The sequence below is a fragment of the Balaenoptera borealis genome (assembly GCF_965194805.1).
Source record: "Balaenoptera borealis genome assembly, chromosome: 20".
Classification (NCBI taxonomy): Eukaryota; Metazoa; Chordata; class Mammalia; order Artiodactyla; family Balaenopteridae; genus Balaenoptera; species Balaenoptera borealis.
In genome coordinates this window covers 9,121,951-9,123,239 of record NC_138879.1, presented here as the reverse complement: position 1 = coordinate 9,123,239, position 1,289 = coordinate 9,121,951, and positions in this window count along the sequence as shown.

Here is a 1,289-nt window from a genome sequence, read left to right as displayed (position 1 = left end):
CAGCCGCCTCTCCGCTCTAAAGCTCTCAAGCCCAAGGTCACAGGCCCCTCCACTCGGCTTGCTTAGATAAATCTCTCCCATCGCTGAATTCTGACAAATCCCCACGTCCTCTGGCCCTTTGTTGTATATTCTTTGTTTGAAATATGGCACGCCACGATGCCAGCCTCTCCACCTTTGCATAATAAATCGTGGCCAAGCTTCCCTGGAAGGGAAGGGAAGGGTGGGCTTCCTCCCTGCCTGGCTGTGAAGGGAGATTCCACGTCCCCCTCCCCAGTCTTCCCCTCCCTCTGCCCTCCCCCCATCGTCAGCCAACCCTGGCGGCTCCCACGGTGGTGGAGGGCGCACGTCATCCTTTGTTCTCAGCTGCCTGGGGTCCTGATCACCTTCCTGAAGAGCATTTGTCTTTGCTCCTGAATCACTGAGTCTTAATAACTTGATTAAATCAAAAGGCACCATCACAGTCCCCTCCCCCCGCCCCACAAGGCAGGGGTGAGTGGGGTTGGTGGAAGGCTCCGGAAGGGGTTACTCAGCCAGCTGCACAGGGTGGGGGGTAGGGGCTCACTTTCCCTCTGCCCTCTGGACCCTGGCACGCCCTGCTAGGCCCATTCCTGCTGCTGGGACCCACGTGCCCTCGGGGACCATAGCTCTACCCCACTGTTTCAGGACCCTCTCCCGCAGCAGTGGGTTGAATAGGGGTCCCCCCCACCAAATTCACATCTACCCAGGACCTGAGGCTGTGACCTTATTTGGGATAAGGGTCTTTGCAGAATTGATTCAGGTAAGGATGGAGATGAAATCATCCTGAATTCAGGGTGGGCCCGAAGTCCAAAGAGAAACAGACAAGGAGGAAACCCAGAGACACAGAGAAGAGGGCCGCCTGATGACAGAGGCAACATCTGTTGGTGTGGCCACAAGCAAAGGGACACCAGGGATTGCAGTGACCAACAGAAACCAGGAGACCTCGAATGGACTTCCCCTTGGGGCCTCCAGAAGGAACCAACCCCGAAGGCACCCTGATTTTGGACTTCTGCCCTCCAGGACCATGAGAGAACATGTTTGTGTTGTTTTAAACCTCCCAGTTTGGGGTACTCTGTTTTGGCAGCCCCAGGACCCTAACCCTGCCTCCTCCCTTCCTTGTGAATGCTGGGGTTCCCGGCAAGAAACAGCTCAGGTCCAAGCCCTGGAGACCTCCTATACCCCAGATTCCTGGGCAGAGAAAGGACAGAAGCTTCCAGGGCACTGCAGGCTTCTCTCTCCTCCCCTCCTCAGGGGGAGTGTGGCCAGGCCAG